At 42.2% G+C, this 25,506-nt stretch overlaps 2 long non-coding RNA genes across 3 annotated transcripts; both read right to left on the reverse strand.

Moving 5' to 3' along the window:
* Positions 1-2,051: 2,051 nt before the first annotated feature.
* On the reverse strand, positions 2,052-6,094 carry LOC127311632 (uncharacterized). Its single transcript, XR_007857791.2, has 6 exons — positions 5,714-6,094; positions 5,528-5,624; positions 5,286-5,362; positions 4,328-4,401; positions 4,047-4,158; positions 2,052-2,439 (listed from the first exon to the last, which is right to left on the reverse strand). It is a non-coding gene; the product is annotated as an uncharacterized lncRNA (long non-coding RNA).
* Positions 6,095-10,203: 4,109 nt separating this feature from the next.
* On the reverse strand, positions 10,204-14,196 carry LOC139830926 (uncharacterized). 2 transcript variants are annotated; one of them, XR_011744447.1, is made up of 6 exons: positions 13,787-14,196; positions 13,601-13,697; positions 13,359-13,435; positions 12,439-12,474; positions 12,120-12,231; positions 10,204-10,512 (listed from the first exon to the last, which is right to left on the reverse strand). It is a non-coding gene; the product is annotated as an uncharacterized lncRNA (long non-coding RNA). The 2 variants fall into 2 exon arrangements; XR_011744446.1 differs by having other exon boundaries at positions 12,401-12,474.
* Between the last annotated feature and the right edge of the window lie 11,310 nt (positions 14,197-25,506).

Below are 25,506 nucleotides of genomic sequence, written 5' to 3' on the forward strand. Positions count from 1 at the left end.
CCCTGACCTATCTCCTTCGCCTACTTATAGCCTTCGTCGCGAAACCCCCAGTACCGAGAGCCACGATACGGAAAACCTTCCAGAGACGCCGTCGCCGCCAATCCCATCTCGGGGGATTCAGGAGATCGCCTCCGGCACCCTGCCGGAGAGGGGAATCATCTCCCGGAGGACTCTTCACCGCCATGGTCGCCTCCGGAGTGATGAGTGAGTAGTTCACCCCTGGACTATGGGTCCATAGCAGTAGCTAGATGGTCGTCTTCTCCTCATTATGCTTCATTGTCGGGTCTTGTGAGCTGCCTAACATGATCAAGATCATCTATCTGTAATGCTATATGTTGTGTTTGTTGGGATCCGATGGATAGAGAATACTATGTTATGTTGATTATCAATCTATTACCTATGTGTTGTTTATGATCTTGCATGCTCTCCGTTATTAGTAGAGGCTCTGGCCAAGTTTTTACTCTTAACTCCAAGAGGGAGTATTTATGCTCGATAGTGGGTTCATGCCTCCATTAAATCTGGGACAGTGACAGAAAGTTCTAAGGTTGTGGATGTGCTGTTGCCACTAGGGATAAAACATTGATGCTATGTCCGAGGATGTAGTTATTGATTACATTACGCACCATACTTAATGCAATTGTCTGTTGTTTTCAACTTAATACTGGAAGGGGTTCGGATGATAACCTGAAGGTGGACTTTTTAGGCATAGATGCATGCTGGATAGCGGTCTATGTACTTTGTCGTAATGCCCAATTAAATCTCACAATATTCATCATATCATGTATGTGCATTGTCATGCCCTCTCTATTTGTCAATTGCCCAACTGTAATTTGTTCACCCAACATGCTATTTATCTTATGGGAGAGACACCACTAGTGAACTGTGGACCCCGGTCCATTCTTTTAATCGAATACAATCTACCGCAATACTCGTTCTACTGTTCTCTGCAAACAATCATCATCCACACTATACATCTAATCCTTTGTTACAGCAAGTCGGTGAGATTGACAACCTCACTGTTTCGTTGGGGCAAAGTACTTTGGTTGTGTTATGCAGGTTCCACGTTGGCGCCGGAATCCCTGGTGTTGCGCCGCACTACATCTCGCCGCCATCAACCTTCAACGTGCTTATTGGCTCCTACTGGTTCGATAAACCTTGGTTTCTTACTGAGGGAAAACTTGCCGTTGTACGCATCACACCTTCCTCTTGGGGTTCCCAACGGACGCGTGTTGTACGCGTATCAATGATCTCCTCCAATTCCCCGTCCCGGCGGAGTGCCAGAACGGAGACTTCTGGCTCCCGAGACGGAGTTTCGCGATGTGGCGGCGTTCTGGAGGGTTTCTGGCGACTTCGACTTCTCGGTCGCGATTTTTAGATCGAACCCCTTAAGTAGTCCAGAGGAGGGCATCGAAGGCAGGCCGAGAGGGCCACACGCTAGGGCCGCGCGCCCCCCTCCTGGGCCGCGCCGCCCTAGGGTGTGGGGCCCTCGGGCCTCCACCTGACTTGCCCTTCTGGCTCCGTGAGTCTTCTGGAAAAATAGGACCTTTCGCATAAATTCCGAGGATTTTCCTGAAAGTTGGATTTCTGCACAAAAACGAGACACCAGAACAGTTCTGCTGAAAACAGCGTTAGTCCGTGTTAGTTGCATCCAAAATACACAAATTAGAGGCAAAACAATAGCAAAAGTGTTCGGGAAAGTAGATACGTTTTGGACGTATCAACTCCCCCCAAGCTTAGCTTATTGCTTGTCCTCAAGCAATTCAGTTAACAACAGACGTGATAAAAGAACTTTCACGAACACATTTGTTCATATGATGTATATATTCTCATGATATGGCTAGCACTTAGGCAGTTCATAATAATATGCATGCAAATAAGGTCATCTAACAGCTATGTCAATCATGGAAAGGTACCAACAATTAATAACAAGCATCATGAATCATGTCTATAAGCAGGATTGCAATGTTCATAAAAGAGTATGATAAAGTTGTCAACACCCGGATTTTTAAGTCCGGATGCCTATTATGTCATACATCGCAATCCCAGGAATATTGTTGTTGCGAGGCATAATAGTTAAGTATCACAGTCATCATTCATTACAAACCATAAGTGTGGGGACCCCGGACTAGCTGTCCGAAATTCCCTGTTATGTATACAGTTCACGATCCCATGATCAGTGCGCCGTGAACACATAACCGAATTGATATCAAATTACACCGTCCATTACAAAGCGGAATAAGAAAATTACAATAAGGTCTCATGACCATTACTTACATAATAGCCTCGAAGGGCCTAACTAAACATCAGAGTAGCATCATCACTTCAGCAGCGCAGTACCCAAGTCATCTGCCATAACCCTACAGGCAACTGACTGGGAAGACGTTCCTAGCTCGCATAGACGTCGTCAACTCCTTCTTCATCTGTCGAAGTCCTCCAGGTCTGGCCAAGTAAATAGCCAGGGACAAAGCCGTGAGTACATTTGGAATTGTACTCGCAAACCATCAAGAAGGTACTTTGCAAGAGTGCAAGATAACAAGTGCTAATATAGATTACAAGAGGGAAGAGCTAATTTCTCTTGTGGAAATAGCATGTAGAAGAGAATTAGTTTCTCTTGTGGATGTAGCATCCCAACATCACAGTTGAAGGGGACACTAAGAAGATCCTATGACATCTCTATATCTTTGTTGAAGAAGAGTTCCTCTACATGAAACACTAGGAAGGGTCACCCTCTTTTGTTTCATTTTCCTCGACCATCTCCACATGGTCAGCACACCATCTTTCCCGTACCCTTCCGGTACTTCCAACACACATTTCCTTTGGAAATCATTTTCAAAACCAAAACTCGACACAGCTCTGTAACGGCCATCCCAACCGTCCATGACCGCGGACGCGGCTATTCGAATAGTTTTGACTCTGCAGAGTTTGCATACTTTCCCCACAAGATCCGCGAGTTCATCATGTGGGCATCATCCCCGCATATCAACTATGCCATGACAAAAACTCGGACATAGCCTTTCGCCTATTCGTCTTAGCACGGGATCCTACCCTATGGAGTATGTACCTCCCCGGCACCGTGGCAGCTCACCTCACTTTGAGCGTGGCTCCACCGCCAAGCCAGGAGACCCATAGTGTCTTCCGGACGGGTCAGCCCCGAAGGCCTCCCGTTATACTATTGTCTCCACCAACGACAATCCGGATTCAGGGGTAACCCTACCCTTATATAGTTGTGCGGTGTCCCATGTTAAGAAGAACAAACTACGAGCTAAGCCCCGTCCCACTCCAGGGTAATGTGGTTGCGCGGGTTAATTGTCACGGGCGAATACAAAGAACCATGTGTCGTTTTTCTCAAAAACCCAAGTCACACACACCTTCCTCTTTCCAACCATCTTTGTCAAGATCCTTTCCTTTCATAAACCATACGCTTGGGTAAGATTGCCTCACCCAAGGTTTTCACAAACATTTACAACAAGGTAAACCTTGAGGGGTTCCCAATCTAAAGTTTCAAGAGTTGAACTAATACAACACTATGGCCGAGATGAGGGTCATCACGCCATTGAGGGTATGAAAAAGAGGTATTGGAGTGGATCATACTTGCTTGAGCTAAGCATGTATTATGACAACACAAGAGGAAATATACTTTCAGATTTGTGGTGCTATCTAACCCAATCAATAGATAGATAGGGATGAGAATTGACCAACACCAAAACCATTAAGGGAAAACAGGCATACTCATCACAATTTGAGAATACACCATAAACATGGTATTGATACATCTACACTAGAAGGGGGTGTAGTATGAATCTTGTCCCGAGGTGGAACATATTCAAGCTAAATATAGAAAGCAAGTTGGATAGCAATGGCCATGATACCATACACCCAACCAATTACCAAGACCTTGACAAGATAAAACTACTAGAGGTACCATGCTTGCATCCAAGCATAGATGACAACAATATGGAGATCATCACACATAGAACCAAGATGCTATTGATAGCACAAGATGACATCCAAAGAGACATCATATCAGAGATCAAAAGATGGCTTGCCTTGGCTTATTTGTCCCTAGACTTCTTCAACTTCATCAATATAAGAATCCCGTCAATATAAATAAAATCCTTGTCCGAACCACTTCTTCTTCTTTCCCGGAAATGTTCGCATCTATCGCCGAAAAATATAAAAGGAACACAATCAATCACATTGCACCAATCATAACAAGCATGCAACATTCAACAATCAACAAGCAATAGCTAACCACCTTACTACGGGCTAACATACAAAGAACTTATAGATACTACAAAGCAACTAAAAGAGAACCCATTTTATTTACCTAGTAAAGGTATGAGAGTATCATAACTTAGCAATTGCCTCTCTCGGTATCACCATGGCACAACTAAGTATCCCCTGGTAGATAACATCATAAAGATGACAAGTGCATTAGTTTGGCATCAAAAACATTCACATTATAATTTGAAACATTTTTGCAAAAGCGGGCAATCATTCTCCCTATTTTATAAAGCTTACATAACACTACACAAGAATAGGAAGCAAATGATATGCCCCACCATTTGAAAACTTAAGCAAAACAAAAGAGCTAAAGTTAAATTGCAGAGGTTTTGTTTTGCAAGCATAAAACAAAGGTTGCCCATCTCTACTAAAAAGAGTTGGTCAAGGGTTTTAAATAAACCGAAAAGTTTTGCTTCAACAATGCATGTCACACATAAACATTACTAACAGCAACAAATATGTATGAACAGAGAATAAAAATATTTTTCCTAGATGGCCAGTATTAATACAAGACTAACCCAATTGGAATCACCCAAAAAGGTTAATCCTACTATTTTAGGAATTTCTTTGAATCTGACTGTACAGAAAAGAAGATCTGTAAGCCATAAATCGTAGAAAAATCCTAAAAATATGAGGCCACTTGCATTTGAAAGGTAATTAAACAGAGATGCATACACAATTGGATTTGGGTTCAAATTGTTTCTGAAACTCTCACAAATGGATTTACAAGTTTACTGCATGTCTGTACCATTTGCTTTCTCTCTGGATTTACACAATAGATAAATGTTTGAAACTTGTTTGAGATGATTAAGAAAACATTCAGCAGTCCTACAAAATTGGAATCACTCAATTAGGTTCAAAAATGGATTTTTGGTGATTTAAAAGCTAACAGCCATATCTGCAGAACACACAGAACAAGTTTAATTCACCAAAAATCATACACAAATCACAAAAATATGAGGTCTGCTACATCTGAAAGGTATTGAATAGGTGGTTCTTACCCAGTTGGTTTCATTCAAAAATTCGTTTCCAAGCTCCAGGTTTAATTCGACAAAGTCAGATCTGACCAGATCTTGATCTGTGAACCATTTCAGTTTCAGGAGGTCAATCGAAGTGAAACCAATGCCAAAGTGAAGGTACTAAAGAGGGCTTTCCCCCACATTTGAGTTTGCTCAAAAAGGTTTCGTAAAACGGGAGAAATCTAACAAACAGTGATTCTGTATGTTTGCAGAACTTTATTTACCATGCAAAATCCGTAACGAATTTGAGGATGAGACCAACGCCAAGTTGTAGATCTTTTCAATACCTATCTGCGGAACTTTGAATCACTCGATTTGGATCTGCACACAAGATTTGGTGGATTTTACAAGTTCATACCAGAATCTGAAACAGCAAGATAGCAGAAATTACTGCAAGGACTTGGACGAACTTTGCTCAAGAACTTCAGATCTGAGGATAGCTCAAGCTTCTCCATGCTTGGACCAACATGCACCTGCATCAAGATCCAATCTTAGCAAGGGAGGAAGAAGAAGAGGAGAGAAAACCATCTAGGGTTGGGGAGAAGAAGGAGAGGGAGGCTCTCATGGTGAGGAGGAGCTTGAGGGAGAGGGAGAGCTTCATCTTGGTGGCTTGCCATGGCCATGGCCGGCCATGGGAGCAAGGGGAGCACCATTTTCGTGGGGAAGTGGAGGAGGAGAGTGTGAGGGAGTGGAGGAAATAGTAGGGAGTGAAAAGAAATGAGGCAAAGGAGAGGAGGTGTGGCCGGCCAAGCTCCTTATAAAGAGGGAGGATGGTGGCTGCCTCCTCATTGATTGGGTGGGTTGGGAGGCTGCTCATTTATTGATTGGGGTAGTTGGGAGGCAAGTCTTGTAGAGGAAGAAAAAAATAGAGAGGAATGGCTGACCGAAATTGCCATGCATAGACAATGGCCGGCTCCATCCTTGCCAAACATAAGTGAACAAACAAAGAGATGCACAACATCCATGTGTGTAGGCCAAGGCATGACGTTGAGGAGATGACGTCAATGAGTGACTTTAATGATGATAAGAATATGAGTGGATTCATATAGATAAAAAGAAGTATGAGGTGATATGTACTCTAAGGATAATTCCCACCACTTTGGTTGTGACAAACATAAGATGAAAATAGATCCAAAGGTATAGTTGAAGAATAAAACTTTTTATTTGAATTCAAAATTGAAAAGATTGGCATTGACCACATGCAACAATGCATGAGCATGCCAAGGTAGATGGGTAATGTTGATTTGATGAAGTAAGAATGAAAAGAGAGAGGTGTTAATAAACATTGGTGCCAATGTTGAGGAATGAAGCACTTTGATCAAGTGATCAACTTGGCCAAAAGATGATGGTGGTGATGGTGGTTTAGACAATTGTAGAGCAAGGCTAAGAGAGATGGTGAGTGAAATAACCATACTCACTAGGATGAATATGGTGGCATAAGCCATCAACATGAGGTCAAGATGATGATGGTAAACCATACAAGAGTGAGATGTGATGAATGAATGGAAGTTGTTAATTAGATCTGGAACTTTACAGAGGCGGGTCTCCACCACTATGAGAGTTGATCAAAATGTTGGATAGGGTTTATATTGAACTTTCCTTTGAAAACATTTTGAAAGAGATCCAATGATTTTTAAAACAAAATGGGTCTACTTGCATAATAATGCCAAATAGATTTTTCCCTTGTGTTATCAAAAGGTGCAAGGATGGCACATGTACCAAAACCATGCACTTAAAAGAAGGAAGAAAATCAAATGCCTTTATAGAAAGTCTTTTTGGGTTGAAGGGAATGGGATGATACAAAATACCATCCACAATCTCTCTTGTTATTTGAAGAAAACATTTAAGGAGTTTTTTTGTGGCTAAAACCAGGGAAGAGAAACAATAGGGTTTTTGAGAAAGAAAACTAATTTAGGAAGGAGTGTTCTCAAGGGTAGATGGTGGCTACAAAATGTACCCATCATACCTACTCTTGGTTTTGTGGATATTAAAATTGGATTAAATAAACACAAGAGGTAAAAGAGGAAGAAGTGATCTGGTGCTGAAACATTGGATAGGATACCGGATCAAGTGATTATAAGAGTTGCAAGTGGAGGATGTGACATGTAAGATGTGGAAGTTGTAGAGGGTGTTGTATAGAAGAGATCCATGCACTGAGGTCACCAAAAACAGTTGTGGGTGCTAAGAGATCAACTGCCAAAGTTGGAATCTTATAAGTAGGCACACTCATGTTGCCATCAGGAGGGAGGTTTGATGTAGTAAAAAGAAAAACAATTCTTCCTAAGCCACCATGTGTTTTATTTAGTGAGTTGCTTGTTTAACCACTAGAGGTGTTGTTATTAAGGGTAGCTCAAAACAAAACTCAACAAGCAAATCAAGACAATTTATCTACCAACAGATCAAGGCAATTCATCATAACAAACAGATCAAGGCAATTCATCATAACAAACAGATCAAGGCAATTCATGTTAATTAGTCTATAGAAAAAGTTTTTGTTCCCCCTAATTTTTGCACTTTGGATAATTAAACAAGCTTGCAAAAAGTTGGGGTGTTACAGATCTTCCACCCTTAAAATAATCTCGTCCCGAGATTACTGAGTGTAGAACTAGAGGGGTTATAAAGTTTAACCAAAGTCAGACTCCATTCTTCTGTAGACGTGTCGTTGTAGAGAAAGTCGTTTGCTTCATCTTCTGGGAGACATGTTGGATTTCGGCCGATGGCGAGCTTCATGAAGAGGTTGACTACTCCATGCAGGTGTTGGATCTGTAGCTTCTTCACGATCCTGGCGGAGGTTCAAGACTGTGGGAGGGTTAGTGCACCCAACGGTGCTTGAGCAGGGCTGAAAACCTTTTTAGAGTTAGCTTGATTTTAGTGGAAGATGAAGTCTTCCACCCTTAAGATTTTTCATCGGGTTCTCGGAAAAACTCAGAGCTTCTGCCTTGTAGTTCTGTCTGGGGCTTCGGAAGAAGTCATCGGTCTTCCTTGTTCAGCTGAAGAATCTTCGGGGGCGACGTGCAGACCACCACTTCAAGAGGCAGTCACGGTGTTAACTGAACCATATGGGACGCGCGGCGAGTTAGAAAGTTGAAGAAACGCCTGGTTGGTATCCATATGAAGCAGCAACAGGGGTTGTTGAAGACAATCTTCAGCTTGAGGGTCATGCTGATTTCAGTAACAACTAAGAAGTTAGCGGGTAAACTACGCCTAAAGTCTTGAGTCTTGGAGTATCTTCAGAAGCTTCATTTGATGAGGACCAGATGAACCATGTGGTGTAGCTCGGCTTTGACGCTATTGTTCTCTCAGCTTGTTAGACGGTGTGTTCGAGGGTAGTTTCAAAAAGATATCCTCGCGGTTAGCGCGAGTATACTCCAATGTTAGACTAAGTTAGCATGTCTTCTCGTAGAGGTGCAGTCACTCTTGAAGGTAGGGCTTCTTCTTTCTTGGCGTAGTGGAGATGCTCCAGCTGATCTTGAAGGAAGTCAGCGTAGATAGGGGGCGGGTTAGTTTTCTTGACGGTTGAAAAACAACTTCCAACGGGTTTAGAGTTAGAGTCTTTCGTTAGTCTACCCAATTTAACTAATAGTTAGCAATACATCGGCGAGGCAAACTTTAATCCTATCATTGCATGTGACACCCATACAACCATAACCAGAGACACAATACCACTAACAGAGGCTACTGGTATTTTTCCTAGATGCACAGTAACAAAACAAGATCAACACAATTGGAATCATTCAAAAATATTTATTTTTTAATTTTTGAGACTCAAAATACTAACCAGAAACAGTGATCAAGTTTTATTTATTAAAAATCGTACAAAAATCTTAAAAATACAAGGTAAGTGGCATCTGAAAGATAATTTCATACTGGTTCTAGTGCAATTGGAATCACATCAATCGGAGCTACCAAACTATTTTTATTAGCAAAACAGTACACTGGCAGATTTCCATTTTTAATTTCTGTTTTACAAATTTCAAACAATTAAAAAGGGCGGGAACATCTAAATAGCAAGACATACATGCACACAGCAAACAGATACAAACACTCTAGGCAGCACACTAGGGAACTACAAGCAATCATCAAACCAGACATGGTACTCTAAGTACCCAGAAAGTCCTAATGCGCGGGGTAGCTCAATCAAAGCGATTGAGTTTGTCCTATCCATCCTATAGGTTTGGGGGCTGGTCACATATGTTGATGTCTTCACATTGTCGGCATCAGCTTCAACTTGGATTCTTGTCGCAGTTGGTGGTGAAGGGGGCGGGTGTTGAGTCATTGATGTTGAGGCGGAGGAGAAAACTATGTAGAACTTCTAGTCTCGACATCCCGGAAACATGAGGTCTTCGAAGAGGTAGCTGTTGAGGTGCTCCCGAAGTCAATATCTTCTCGTGGCTGGCCTAAAAATTACTAGTCAAGAGACTGAGGACTTGATCCCTGACGACTGCAAAAAGTGCAAGTCCACGGAGGAAGAAGGTCAGCTCCTTGACAGACTTTGGTGACAACCAAAGGCATGATCTTATTATCCCTTTTTGTGCAGGAGTAAGTCGGCGTCCGATCTTCAATAGTTGTCGTTGGGAATATGTGAGACTTCATAAAAGGTTGATCCATCTTCGACGTTGAGTCTCCGATCTGAGTTGGGGACATCGTCCAACATGTAGGTTTGAAGTGGTTGAGACAGTAGAGCAAGAATTTTCAAACCTTTTTATAAAGCGGAGAGATAAGAATTTAGAAGCTTTGAATAAATAAGAGGAGTAGAAGCTATACTTCCGACTAAAGAAATAATTTATTTCGTAAATAGTTTTTCCCCAAGTACTTGTTTCCTAGCTAACGTCCATGCTAACTAAGGTCTCCTACAGTCAGGATGGCTCTGATACCAGCTCTGTGGGGATCCCGGACTAGCTGTCCGAAATTCCCTGTTATGTATACAGTTCACGATCCCATGATCAGTGCGCCGTGAACACATAACCGAATTGATATCAAATTACACCATCCATTACAAAGCGGAATAAGAAAATTACAATAAGGTCTCATGACCATTACTTACATAATAGCCTCGAAGGGCCTAACTAAACATCAGAGTAGCATCATCACTTCAGCAGCGCAGTACCCAAGTCATCTGCCATAACCCTACAGGCAACTGACTGGGAAGACGTTCCTAGCTCGCATAGACGTCGTCAACTCCTTCTTCATCTGTCGAAGTCCTCCAGGTCTGGCCAAGTAAATAGCCAGGGACAAAGCCGTGAGTGCATTTGGAATTGTACTCGCAAACCATCAAGAAGGTACTTTGCAAGAGTGCAAGATAACAAGTGCTAATATAGATGACAAGAGGGAAGAGCTAATTTCTCTTGTGGAAATAGCATGTAGAAGAGAATTAGTTTCTCTTGTGGATGTAGCATCCCAACATCACAGTTGAAGGGGACACTAAGAAGATCCTATGACATCTCTATATCTTTGTTGAAGAAGAGTTCCTCTACATGAAACACTAGGAAGGGTCACCCTCTTTTGTTTCATTTTCCTTGACCATATCCACATGGTCGGCACACCATCTTTCCCGTACCCTTCCGGTACTTCCAACACACATTTCCTTTGGAAATCATTTTCAAAACCAAAACTCGACACAGCTCTGTAACGGCCATCCCAACCGTCCATGACCGCGGACGCGGCTATTCGAATAGTTTTGACTCTGCAGAGTTTGCACACTTTCCCCACAAGATCCGCGAGTTCATCATGTGGGCATCATCCCCGCATATCAACTATGCCATGACAAAAACTCGGACATAGCCTTTCGCCTATTCGTCTTAGCACGGGATCCTACCCTATGGAGTATGTACCTCCCCGGCACCGTGGCAGCTCACCTCACTTTGAGCGTGGCTCCACCGCCAAGCCAGGAGACCCATAGTGTCTTCCGGACGGGTCAGCCCCGAAGGCCTCCCGTTATACTATTGTCTCCACCAACGACAATCCGGATTCAGGGGTAACCTTACCCTTATATAGTTGTGCGGTGTCCCATGTTAAGAAGAACAAACTACGAGCTAAGCCCCGTCCCACTCCAGGGTAATGTGGTTGCGCGGGTTAATTGTCACGGGCGAATACAAAGAACCATGTGTCGTTTTTCTCAAAAACCCAAGTCACACACACCTTCCTCTTTCCAACCATCTTTGTCAAGATCCTTTCCTTTCATAAACCATACGCTTGGGTAAGATTGCCTCACCCAAGGTTTTCACAAACATTTACAACAAGGTAAACCTTGAGGGGTTCCCAATCTAAAGTTTCAAGAGTTGAACTAATACAACACTATGGCCGAGATGAGGGTCATCACACCATTGAGGGTATGAAAAAGAGGTATTGGAGTGGATCATACTTGCTTGAGCTAAGCATGTATTATGACAACACAAGAGGAAATATACTTTCAGATTTGTGGTGCTATCTAACCCAATCAATAGATAGATAGGGATGAGAATTGACCAACACCAACACCATTAAGGGAAAACAGGCATACTCATCACAATTTGAGAATACACCATAAACATGGTATTGATACATCTACACTAGAAGGGGGTGTAGTATGAATCTTGTCCCGAGGTGGAACATATTCAAGCTAAATATAGAAAGCAAGTTGGATAGCAATGGCCATGATACCATACACCCAACCAATTACCAAGACCTTGACAAGATAAAACTACTAGAGGTACCATGCTTGCATCCAAGCATAGATGACAACAATATGGAGATCATCACACATAGAACCAAGATGCTATTGATAGCACAAGATGACATCCAAAGAGACATCATATCAGAGATCAAAAGATGGCTTGCCTTGGCTTATTTGTCCCTGGACTTCTTCAACTTCATCAATATAAGAATCCCGTCAATATAAATAAAATCCTTGTCCGAACCACTTCTTCTTCTTTCCCGGAAATGTTCGCATCTATCGCCGAAAAATATAAAAGGAACACAATCAATCACATTGCACCAATCATAACAAGCATGCAACATTCAACAATCAACAAGCAATAGCTAACCACCTTACTACGGGCTAACATACAAAGAACTTATAGATACTACAAAGCAACTAAAAGAGAACCCATTTTATTTACCTAGTAAAGGTATGAGAGTATCATAACTTAGCAATTACCTCTCTCGGTATCACCATGGCACAACTAAGTATCCCCTGGTAGATAACATCATAAAGATGACAAGTGCATTAGTTTGGCATCAAAAACATTCACATTATAATTTGAAACATTTTTGCAAAAGCGGGCAATCATTCTCCCTATTTTATAAAGCTTACATAACACTACACAAGAATAGGAAGCAAATGATATGCCCCACCATTTGAAAACTTAAGCAAAACAAAAGAGCTAAAGTTAAATTGCAGAGGTTTTGTTTTGCAAGCATAAAACAAAGGTTGCCCATCTCTACTAAAAAGAGTTGGTCAAGGGTTTTAAATAAACCGAAAAGTTTTGCTTCAACAATGCATGTCACACATAAACATTACTAACAGCAACAAATATGTATGAACAGAGAATAAAAATATTTTTCCTAGATGGCCAGTATTAATACAAGACTAACCCAATTGGAATCACCCAAAAAGGTTAATCCTACTGTTTTAGGAATTTCTTTGAATCTGACTGTACAGAAAAGAAGATCTGTAAGCCATAAATCGTAGAAAAATCCTAAAAATATGAGGCCACTTGCATTTGAAAGGTAATTAAACAGAGATGCATACACAATTGGATTTGGGTTCAAATTGTTTCTGAAACTCTCACAAATAGATTTACAAGTTTACTGCATGTCTGTACCATTTGCTTTCTCTCTGGATTTACACAACAGATAAATGTTTGAAACTTATTTGAGATGATTAAGAAAACATTCAACAGTCCTACAAAATTGGAATCACTCAATTAGGTTCAAAAATGGATTTTTGGTGATTTAAAAGCTAACAGCCATGTCTGCAGAACACACAGAACAAGTTTAATTCACCAAAAATCATACACAAATCACAAAAATATTAGGTCTGCTGCATCTGAAAGGTATTGAATAGGTGGTTCTTACCCAGTTGGTTTCATTCAAAAATTCGTTTCCAAGCTCCAGGTTTAATTCGACAAAGTCAGATCTGACCAGATATTGATCTGTGAACCATTTCAGTTTCAGGAGGTCAATCGAAGTGAAACCAACGCCAAAGTGAAGGTACTGAAGAGGGCTTTCACCCACAGTTGAGTTTGCTCAAAAAGGTTTCGTAAAACGGGAGAAATCTAACAAACAGTGATTCTGTATGTTTGCAGAACTTTATTTACCATGCAAAATCCGTAACTAATTTGAGGATGAGACCAACGCCAAGTTGTAGATCTTTTCAATACCTATCTGCGGAACTTTGAATCACTCGATTTGGATCTGCGCACGATATTTGGTGGATTTTACAAGTTCGTACCAGAATCTGAAACAGCAAGATAGCAGAAATTACTGCAAGGACTTGGACGAACTTTGCTCAAGAACTTCAGATCTGAGGATAGCTCAAGCTTCTCCATGCTTGGACCAACATGCACCTGCATCAAGATCCAATCTTAGCAAGGGAGGAAGAAGAAGAGGAGAGAAAACCATCTAGGGTTGGGGAGAAGAAGGAGAGGGAGGCTCTCATGGTGAGGAGGAGCTTGAGGGAGAGGGAGAGCTTCATCTTGGTGGCTTGCCATGGCCATGGCCGGCCATGGGAGCAAGGGGAGCACCATTTTCGTGGGTAAGTGGAGGAGGAGAGTGTGAGGGAGTGGAGGAAATAGTAGGGAGTGAAAAGAAATGAGGCAAAGGAGAGGAGGTGTGGCCGGCCAAGCTCCTTATAAAGAGGGAGGATGGTGGCTGCCTCCTCATTGATTGGGTGGGTTGGGAGGCTGCTCATTTATTGATTGGGGTAGTTGGGAGGCAAGTCTTGTAGAGGAAGAAAAAAATAGAGAGGAATGGCTGGCCGAAATTGCCATGCATAGACAATGGCCGGCTCCATCCTTGCCAAACATAAGTGAACAAACAAAGAGATGCACAACATCCATGTGTGTAGGCCAAGGCATGATGTTGAGGAGATGGCATCAATGAGTGACTTTAATGATGATAAGAATATGAGTGGATTCATATAGATAAAAAGAAGTATGAGGTGATATGTACTCTAAGGATAATTCCCACCACTTTGGTTGTGACAAACATAAGATGAAAATAGATCCAAAGGTATAGTTGAAGAATAAAACTTTTTATTTGAATTCAAAATTGAAAAGATTGGCATTGACCACATGCAACAATGCATGAGCATGCCAAGGTAGATGGGTAATGTTGATTTGATGAAGTAAGAATGAAAAGAGAGAGGTGTTAATAAACATTGGTGCCAATGTTGAGGAATGAAGCACTTTGATCAAGTGATCAACTTGGCCAAAAGATGATGGTGGTGATGGTGGTTTAGACAATTGTAGAGCAAGGCTAAGAGAGATGGTGAGTGAAATAACCATACTCACTAGGATGAATATGGTGGCATAAGCCATCAACATGAGGTCAAGATGATGATGGTAAACCATACAAGAGTGAGATGTGATGAATGAATGGAAGTTGTTAATTAGATCTGGAACTTTACAGAGGTGGGTCTCCACCACTATGAGAGTTGATCAAAATGTTGGATAGGGTTTATATTGAACTTTCCTTTGAAAACATTTTGAAAGAGATCCAATGATTTTTAAAACAAAATGGGTCTACTTGCATAATAATGCCAAATAGATTTTTCCCTTGTGTTATCAAAAGGTGCAAGGATGGCACATGTACCAAAACCATGCACTTAAAAGAAGGAAGAAAATCAAATGCCTTTATAGAAAGTCTTTTTGGGTTGAAGGGAATGGGATGATACAAAATACTATCCACAATCTCTCTTGTTATTTGAAGAAAACATTTAAGGAGTTTTTTTGTGGCTAAAACCAGGGAAGAGAAACAATAGGGTTTTTGAGAAAGAAAACTAATTTAGGAAGGAGTGTTCTCAAGGGTAGATGGTGGCTACAAAATGTACCCATCATACCTACTCTTGGTTTTGTGGATATTAAAATTGGATTAAATAAACACAAGAGGTAAAAGAGGAAGAAGTGATCTGGTGCTGAAACATTGGATAGGATACCAGATCAAGTGATTATAAGAGTTGCAAGTGGAGGATGTGACATGTAAGATGTGGAAGTTGTAGAGGGTGTTGTATAGAAGAGATCCATGCACTGAGGTCACCAAAAATAGTTGTGGGTGCTAAGAGATCAACTGCCAAAGTTGGAATCTTATAAGCAGGCACACTCATGTTGCCATCAGGAGGGAGGTTTGATGTAGTAAAAAGAAAAACAATTCTTCCTAAGCCACCATGTGTTTTATTTAGTGAGTTGCTTGTTTAACCACTAGAGGTGTTGTTATTAAGGGTAGCTCAAAACAAAACTCAACAAGCAAATCAAGACAATTTATCTACCAACAGATCAAGGCAATTCATCATAACAAACAGATCAAGGCAATTCATGTTAATTAGTCTATAGAAAAAGTTTTTGTTCCCCCTAATTTTTGCACTTTGGATAATTAAACAAGCTTGCAAAAAGTTGGGGTGTTACAATAAGTCTTACAAATTTGGAATCACATGATCCATATTACACGAATAGTTGATCTATCGATCAACGAACAAACACAAGTTCATAGTTCAACATAGCGGAAGCGTAAGATACAAGGACTCTCTAGTCCACAGGCCAACGCTTGACGTCGGAAGACTCCTAGTTGTCGTAGGCGTCCTGCTGGTCATCTCCTTGTTCATCTTCATACTCTGGCCATTTGAATAGCCAGGGACAAAGCCATGAGTACTTTAAGTACTCGCAAACTAATACTAATATAAGTGCTAGACATTCTAGTATGGTTTGCTAAGCTCTAGTTTATTTGCATAAAGCTAGTTTTAGTTCACAATATTTGAGAAAAGCTTATTCAAATGCTAACTAACTCAAGTGGGAACATTAGTGTCATTCCCACCATTCAAGTGGTGATTTCAATTCAATTCACCACAAGTCATTTCACCATCATCTTTCAACATCATTTTTCAAAGATATGACATCGGAAACTGTATGGCCTTTCCAACCGTCCGTAACCGTGGACGCGGCTATTCGAATAGGTTTACACTCTGCAGAGGTTGCACACTTGTGCCACAACATTTGATTTCATCCGTCGGGATTACCCCGAATCATCGTAACACAGTACGCGGATCATCAACCATAACCTTTCACTTACGAGTCCTAGTATGAGCACCTCTCCCCATGAGCTTGGCCTCCCAGTGAAGACCAAGCGTCAACACAGGAACCGCACAGGGCTTGGCCGTACAATTCACCTCAATTTCACATCATTTCTCAACAACGGAGGCAGCCTCAAGCGTAACCCCTATGACGTGTGTTCAGAGGGAACCCATACTAAGATGCATAAACTTCCAGTTAAGCCCTACCCATAATCAGGTATTGTGGGGGTACTTAATAATTGGAAAGGTATCGCATTCAAACCAACATCATGGTTTTATCAAAAATCACCATCTTCTCTTGGTCATATTCACCTTCAAAAATCATTCAATGGAATGCATCATCATTCCAAGGTTTCAAATTCATTTCAAAATCACATTGTTCCCATCTAGAGTAGTCAAGTTTTATTTCATTAGCACTAGCTCTAAATCATGAGGGGTGCTACTTTGCTTTGCTTGATTGAGACTATTTCACTACTCTAGTAACCAACTTGTACTTTGACCAAAGTTAACTATAAAAGTAACTTATTCAGAAAACAAGTAACAACTTGTAATGTAAAAACTTGGGATAGGCTTATGTAAGAAAAGGTAAAAATCATGGTGCCTTGCCCCAAGGGGCTTTGCACTTTGCAAGAATATTAGCTTGCCTTGGTAGTTCTCAAACTGTTCCTCCTCCTCCTCTTGGTAGCAACCTTCTTCTTCGGCGTACTCTCCGGTGCTACCGTCTAAATTTGAATACGAGTATAATTACTCACTAATTCAATGGCTATTCCATATATCACATATAAACACACAAACTATTCTATGCACACAAATAATCTACTTAGGGTGCATGGGTTGTGGTGTTTGAATAGAATTCATTTCTTTGTATTCCATATGCAAATGATAGTTTCCATAGGGTTCTTGAGGAATAATTTCCTCTCATTGAAATCTCCTTAAGATTTAATTTCTCAAACAATCATGAATGAACTCATATTGACCTAAGTCAAATGTTCATCATCATCATTTGTGAAAATGATTTAAATGGGGTAGATCACCTCATATCATTTAATTACACTACATATGATTTAAATCTCTAAGTAATTCATATAAGAGAGTTGGGACCAGGGGTCCAAACATCCCATGAATTCATGTGAGACAAGATTTAAATGAAGTTTAAGACTTCATATGAATTACTTAATAGTTTTGGACAATATCAACTAGTTAAACTAGCCATAATATCCATTAATTAAACTATGGCATGATCATGCAAAGTGACCACACCATTTTATTGCGTAAACAATTAGTGTAAGTCAAATGTGAGCTATTAGAGTTGGAATTAACTTAATATCTATTTTGGTTGATTTTTAAGAATTATTTCAATAGGAAAAAGTCCCTGCCTTGTTATTTTTATCAAATTAATTCTACAAAGAATCTGGTCATGGGACCAGTGGCATGTTGTAGATAATTTCACTAGCTTTCCAACAATATAAAGTTCATCAAATTTGGTTTAGCCAATTTGAATCTATTGATTTTCAAAGTGGAGGCAATATTGAAATTCATTTGCAATTTATTAAACTGGATTTGAATTAAAAAGCCGGCGAGAAAGCTAAACGGGCTCAAAGGTTTAAAAACGGCCCAAGGCCAGCCCAGCCACGGTCCAGTGCCGCGCGGGCTGCCTGACAGAGGGTCCCGCCTGTCAACGGCTCATTTAACCCGAAACGGTACAGATCAATGGGAGGCGTTGGATTAGAAATGGATCGGAGGGCCGTGGTTCATCCTCGTCTTCGACGAGAACCCGACGATGTGGCGGCGGCAGTAGGGGGTCGGCGGGCTAACCAGTGCTCCAGCGAGGGATGGCAGTGTGCTTGGGGTAGATGTGGACGACGGCGGAGCTCCAGGTACCGGTGGCGTCGCCTGAGGTGGCCTGGTTCGCCGGCGATTGCTGCAGGGCTTCCGCGGCGGCGATCTTGCGATTGAGCTTGCTCTGGCGAGGATTCGATGGGTGGAGTGGTGGTTGAGTAGCTGTGAGAGGTGGGGAGTCTGGTGGTGTGCTTGGATTGCTCAGGGGAGCTCTCCTTTTATAGCAGCGCATGGGTGCTGCGGGGCAGGGTGGTGGTCGACCATGGCGCGGCGATTCCGGTGGCTGGTCGAGCTAGGCGAGGTCATGGCGATGCTCTACGTGTCCAGGCGAGGCTAATGGCGGCGACAGCTTGGTCGGGGAGGGCCTGGTTGGGTCGCGTTGCTTCCCTGTCTGCCGCGTCCGCGACGGACCAGGGTTTCCTTCTCCGGCGGCGGTGGGCGCGGGTCGTGGTCAAGCGAGTGTCTGGCGGCGTCCAGGTGGCGAGGTGGTGCTCAACTCGTCGAGAGCGGGTCCAGGGCGAGTGCAGGGTGGCGGCGCGGCGCGTGGCCAGTGACGTCCGCGAGCGTGTCCATGTGCGACGTCATCGGCATGGTGAGCGCGTTCTGGGCGCGCGTCGTCCGGCGTGTGGTCGCTGCTCCTTCGACCATGGCGAGTGTAGGCGGCGCTAGGGTGGTGTGCTGGTGCGTTCTGGCACGGTGGCCATGGCCAGGGAAGAAGAAAGGGAGGGGGAGCTCGACGTGTGTGGCATGGCCGGCATGGCCATGCCCTAGCTTGCTCTCTCTCTCCCTAGTGTGCTATTTGGCATTGATTTGGTTTAAGGGGACCAGGGGACAATGTAGAATAGCTTTGGGTTAGATTAGGTGGAGTAGATCACTATTTGCAATAGTTGAAAATAGTGCCCGAATTTGGAATTTGCAAATTTGTCTAAATTTGAATTAATTCAAAAGGTGAAACAATTTGAAATGTGTGTGTTTAGATAAGTTGTATTTGACCAGAGGTGATTTGAGGTGGTGGTGGAATTGTAGAATTCAAGAATTTGCAAATTTGGGCTAAGTGGAGATTGTTGCATATGTTATAAAGTTGAGACTTTGGATGAGCATAGCTCATGATCAAAGATGATTTTGGCATGGTGATCTTTACCAAAGTTGTTCACCTTGATGTTGACTTTGAAATGGTGCAAAGAGTTAGCAAGATTGGGTTTGGGAAAATTGAATGGCAATGGCTCAAAGTAGTGATCAGACTATAATTGTCACTTTTGACCATTATCATATGTGAGCTAGATTTGTGTTTGAATTTCATTTGAATTGTGATTCTTTGATTCCAAAAGTTGTGATAAGTGTTTAATAACATTATTCAACTAATGGTGAAGACCAAATAGGTCTAGGGTCAAAATTTATAAAAATGCCATAGGGCATATGTTAGGGTTTTAGGGTTTTTCATTTATTGGATTTTCTTCCTCTTTCCTTTATTTGGTTGGTGATATTCATATGGTCACATTAGGGTTTTAGAGTATAGCACATACAAATAATAACACTCATCATGGCATATCACTCAAATGCACAAGTCCTATGCATGGCACTATATGCAATTTAAAAAGTTTTTGTTTGTTTGAATTTTTGCTCTCTGGAATTCTCTAACTTTCTTTTTATTGAAATTTGGGGTGTTACAAACCCTTCCCCCTTACAAAAGATCTCGTCCCGAGATCGAAAAGAAAGTTAGGTACTAAAGAGATCTGGGTACTCCTTCTTCATGAAGTCTTCGCGTTCCCATGTGGCTTCATCGTCGGTATGATTGCTCCATTGTATCTTCAGAAACTTGATGCTTCGGGTGCGGGTGGTTCGGTAAGCTTCTTCCAGGATGCGAATCGGCACTTCGCGGTAAGTCAGATCCTTGTTGATATCCACCGATCGGTGATCGATGTTCTTGAACACTTCGGTCTTCTCCGGGACTTCAAGGCACTTCCGGAGGAGTGAGATGTGAAACACGTCGTGCACAGCCGACATCTCTTCCGGTAGCTCCAGTTGATAGGATACTTCTCCTCGGCGGCTGAGGACTTTGAAAGGTCCGACATATCGGGGTGCGAGCTTTCCTTTCAGTTGGAATCTCTGCATTCCTTTCAAGGGGGATACCTTGAGATAGACGAAGTCTCCGATCTCGAAGGTCATCTCCCGACGTCTCTTGTCGGCATAGCTCTTCTGTCTTGATTGCGCAGTCTTGAGATACTCGCGAATCTTGTGGACTTTCTCTTCGGCTTCACGAAGAACATCTGGGCCAAAAACTTGGCTTTCTCCTACTTCCGACCAGTTCAGGGGGGTACGACATTTCCTTCCGTACAAGGCTTCGAAGGGGGCCATCTGTAGGCTGACTTGGTAGCTATTGTTGTAAGAGAATTCTGCGTAAGGTAAGTAGTCTTCCCACTTGGATCCGTATTCCAGTACATATGCTCTCAGCATGTCCTCCAGTATCTGGTTGACTCTCTCAGTCTGTCCGTCGGTCTGAGGGTGATAAGCGGTGCTGAAATTCAGACGGGTTCCTAGTCCTTCATGCACTTTCTGCCATAATCTTGAGGTGAACTGTGATCCTCTATCTGACACTATCGATTTCGGGGTTCCGTGCAGGGCGACTATTCTGGAGATGTATAGTTCAGCTAACTTTGGGCCTTGGTAAGTGGTTTTGACGGCGATGAAATGGGCGACTTTGGTCAATCTATCGACAACTACCCATATGGAATCATTGCCTTTGCTGGATTTGGGCAGTCCGGTGATAAAGTCCATTCCTACGGAGTCCCATTTCCATTCTGGAATCTGGAGGGGTTGTAACAGTCCGGTGGGTCGTTGATGTTCTGCCTTGACTCTCTGACAGATGTCACACTTAGCGATATAGCTACCGATCTCTCTCTTCATTCCGTGCCACCAAAATTGTTCCTTCAGATCTTGGTACATCTTGGTACCTCCGGGGTGGATTGAATATAGGGTGTCATGGGCTTCTTGCAGGATGACTTGTTTCAAGTCAGAGTCCGATGGTACGCAGAGACGTTCTTTGTACCAAAGAACTTCGGCTTCGTCTACGGTGAATCCGGGGGCTTTTCCTGCGTCTATCTATTTCTTGATTCCGTCAATGCTAGCGTTGTCCTTCTGGGCTTCCTTGATCTGACTAACCAAGGTGGGTTGCAGTTCTATGCTGGCTAGGAATCCTTCACTAACAAGTTCAAGTCTGAACTGTTCAAACTCTTGATGCAAGCTGGGCTGTTCAGTTGCGAGCATGGAGTTCAACTGACACGGCAGTTGATAACCCACAAGTATAGGGGATCGCAGCAGTCTTCGAGGGTAGTATAACCCAATTTATTGATTCGACACAAGGGGAGACAAAGAACACTTGGAAGCCTTAACAGCGGAGTTGTCAATTCAGCTGCACTGAAACAGAGACTTGCTCGCAAGAGTTTATCAGTAGTAACAGTTTTATAGCAGTAGCAGTAGTGAAATAACAGCAGCAGAGTAACAAAGACAGCAGTAGTGATTTTAGTAAACAGCAGGATTAAAATACTGTAGGCACGGGGACGGATGACGGGCATTGCATGGATGAGAGAAACTCATGTAACAATCATAGCAGGGCATTTGCAGATAATAATAAAACGGTGTCCAAGTACAAAGCAATCAATAGGCATGTGTTCCAATTATAGTCGTACGTGCTCGCAATGAGAAACTTGCACAACATCTTTTGTCCTACCAGCCGGTGGCAGCCGGGCCTCAAGGGAAACTACTGGATATTAAGGTACTCCTTTTAATAGAGTACCAGAGCAAAGCATTAACACTCCGTGAACACATGTGATCCTCACATCACTACCATCCCCTCCGGTTGTCCCGATTTCTGTCACTTCGGGGCCATCGGTTCCGGACAGCGACATGTGTATACAACTTGCAGGTAAGATCAATAAACAATGAATATCATGATGAAACAATAACATGTTCAGATCTGAGATCATGGCACTCGGGCCCTAGTGACAAGCATTAAGCATAACAAGTTGCAACAATATCATCAAAGTACCAATTACGGACACTAGGCACTATGCCCTAACAATCTTATGCTATTACATGACCAATCTCATCCAATCCCTACCATCCCCTTCGGCCTACATCGGGGGAATTACTCACACATGGATGGGGGAAACATGGCTGGTTGATGGAGAGGCGTTGGCGGTGATGATGGCGATGATCTCCTCCAATTCCCCGTCCCGGCGGAGTGCCAGAACGGAGACTTCTGGCTCCCGCGACAGAGTTTCGCGATGTGGCGGCATTCTGGAGGCTTTCTGGCGACTTCGACTTCTTCTCGTGTGTTTTTAGGTCGAAGGCAATTTATAGTCCGAAGGAGGGCGTCGGAGGCCGGCCGAGGGGGCCACACCATAGGGTCGCGCGGGCCCCCCCTAGGCCGCGCCGCCTTATGGTGTGGGGCCCTCGGGCCTCCACCTTATTTGTCCTTCTGGCTCCGTCAGTATTCTGGGAAAATAGGGCCTTCTGCATAAATTCTGAGGATTTTCCTGAAAGTTGGATTTCTGCACAAAAACGAGACACCAGAGCAATTCTGCTGAAAACAGCGTTAGTCCGTGTTAGTTGCATCCAAAATACACAAATTAGAGGCAAAACAATAGCAAAAGTGTTCGGGAAAGTAGATACGTTTTGGACGTATCAACTCCCCCCAAGCTTAGCTTATTGCTTGTCCTCAAGCAATTCAGTTAACAACTGAGCGATAAAAGAACTTTCACGAACACATTTGCTCATATGATGTATATATTCTCATGCTATGGCTAATACTTAAGCAGTTCATAATGAGATACATGCAAACAAGATCATCTAACAGCTATGTTAATCATGGAGAGGTACCAACAATTAATAATAAGCATCATGAATCATGTATGTAAGCAGGATTGCAATGTTCATAAGAGAGTATGATAAAGTGGTATCTCGCTTGCCCGTATTTGATCGGCAAAACATAAATGCCCAGGCACCTCTGGAGTTCATAGAAAGACTAGAAGTAGTGATTGTCAAAGATAAAAGCATCAAAGTTATACCACAATCAATCATATTTTGAGACAAGCATATTATACTAAGAATGACAGTTGTGCTCTCAAGATAGTGCTCAAAGAAATAATGGAGACACAACATAAAAGTAAAAGATTGACCCTTCGCAGAGGGAAGCAGGGATTAACATGCGCTAGAGCTTTTCATTTTTTTTAAATTAGGAGTAAAATTATTTTGAGAGGTGTTTGTCGTTGTCAACGAATGGTAATGGGTACACCAACTACCTCGCCAACTGGACTCCCAAGAGCGGCTCCCATGAATTATTTGCATATTTATGTGGCACTCCTTCCAACCTTTCTTTCACAAACCATGGCTAACCGAATCCTCGGGTGCCTGCCAACAATCACATACCATGAAGGAGTGCCTTTTTATTTTAGTTTTATTATGATGATGACACTCCCCCCAACCTTTGCTTACACAAGCCATGGCTAACCGAATCCTTCGGGTGCCGTCCAACAATCACAAACCATGGAGGAGTGTCTATTTAAGTTAATTAATTTGGGACTGGGAATCCCATTGCCAGCTCTTTTTGCAAAATTATTGGATAAGCGGATGTGCCACTAGTCCATGTGAGAGTCCGTCAAAAGTAAATGACAAGGTTGAAAGCTAAACACCACATACTTCCTCATGAGCTATGAAACATAAACACAAATTGAGAAGCATTTTGAAGGTTTTAAAGGTAGCGCATGAGAATTTACTTGGAATGGTTTGAAATGCCATGCATAGGTATTTATGGTGGACACTTTGGAACAACTTGGTTTTCAGGTGTTTGGAAGCACGAGCAGCGTTCCCGCTCAGTACAAGTGAAGGCTAGCAATAGACTGGGGAGCGACAAATCAAGAGAGCAGTAACTGTCATAATCATGCTTGTGGCAAAATAAGTTAACAGAGGCATAAAAGTGATACAAGAACTCTGAAGCAATATAAATCATCGAGGCTTAATTGACTTTGGTTCAGTCATATGCATGCGTGAGCATGTGCCAAGTCGATATAAATGAATTATTCAGAGGAGGATACCACAATGCCATACTTACTCATGAATAAAACAATGCAAGCAAACATCCATGACATGCTACTCATATTAATAAATTGGAGCTAAACATGAGAGATCATGAACTACTAGACTTTCTCAAATAACATATACCTCACATGAACCAACTAAGCATGCTCACATGGATGAGTATATGTACAAAAATGAAAACAAATAGAGTTCATACCAGCCTCTCACCACAATCCAATTGTCGTAGATCGTCATTATTGCCTTTCACTTGTGTAGCTTGGATAATATGAAATGAAAACCACGCTCCAGCCACCGAAGACCATTGAACTCATAATGAACTTTACAAACCAAAGAAGAACAGCAAATATTTTTGGTGTTTTCGAATTTGGAAACAAGAACAAAAGGAAACAAGCGAACAAAGCAAAATCTTTTTGGGTTTTCTTATAGCAAACTAGCAATAGCAAATAAAGCGAAACAAATGCAAGAAACCAAAGCAAATAAATGATGAATAGAAACAACAGAAATATTTTTGGTCTTTTTGTGTTTTGGGAAAGAAACAAAGCAAAAACAAGAAATAGCAAACTAGAAAACTCACATAAACACAAAGCAGCAGAAATTCGTCAAACTTGACAGCAGTACAGTACTCGATTTTTAATAAATTCTTCCACTGCTCAAATCGAAAAGTGTTCAACTAATGAAAGTTAGATAACAACCTGGGGAACATGCACAAAAATTGGCTTCATAAAATACTGTTCTGGCTATTTTTGAGAATTTTTACGGTAACAGTCCAGAATCTATTTTCAGGCAGCACTTCCCCAAATATCATCTTCCTCTCATTAGAAAACCACTCAAACAAACAAAACAAGTATGTACAAGTACCCAGCAATCATAATATGCAAAGAATGAGTGATGCCGGTATACCTCCCCCCAAGCTTAGGCTTTTGGCCTAAGTGGAGTTCAACCCCAACGAGGTTCGCTGTTCCTCGCCGGTGGATAATTCATGGCGTAGTCATAGTAAAGTTCCTG

The sequence above is a fragment of the Lolium perenne genome, chromosome 1, assembly GCF_019359855.2.
Source record: "Lolium perenne isolate Kyuss_39 chromosome 1, Kyuss_2.0, whole genome shotgun sequence".
Lineage (NCBI taxonomy): Eukaryota > Viridiplantae > Streptophyta > Magnoliopsida > Poales > Poaceae > Lolium > Lolium perenne.